Here is a 379-nt window from a genome sequence, read left to right on the forward strand (position 1 = left end):
ATTTAAATCTTCAAGTCCCTTCGGAATCAAGTACAAGTTCCACCTTGAGGTATTTTATCCTTTGCCACATTTTTTGTAATTATTTTATTTTTTGACACAATTTTTTTAATCACTTTTTAAGTACTATAAAATAATCGTGAAGCAGAATGTAGTCCTTTTATCATTATAATAGGCCATCTCCTTTTGCAGGATGCCGTTGATTGCCCCGAATGGATTGTCCCTTTCGACGTGTTTAAATCATTGGCTGAAGAGGTCTTAATATTTTGCTTATGGATTACTTGTTGGTATTTCTTTTCAGCTACACAACAGTCTTATTCTCATGCCTTGAAAACACATTTTAAATCCTGCAGTATGGATTCGAGTTGGTTTTTGTCAAAAA

At 33.2% G+C, this 379-nt stretch overlaps 1 long non-coding RNA gene across 1 annotated transcript; it reads left to right on the forward strand.

The window, feature by feature from the left end:
* LOC140966006 (uncharacterized) lies at positions 1–379 on the forward strand. The gene is made up of 3 exons (XR_012173205.1): positions 1–49; positions 190–252; positions 351–379. It is a non-coding gene; the product is annotated as an uncharacterized lncRNA (long non-coding RNA).

The sequence above is a fragment of the Primulina huaijiensis genome, unplaced genomic scaffold (genome assembly GCF_012295235.1).
Source record: "Primulina huaijiensis isolate GDHJ02 unplaced genomic scaffold, ASM1229523v2 scaffold197244, whole genome shotgun sequence".
Taxonomy (NCBI): domain Eukaryota; kingdom Viridiplantae; phylum Streptophyta; class Magnoliopsida; order Lamiales; family Gesneriaceae; genus Primulina; species Primulina huaijiensis.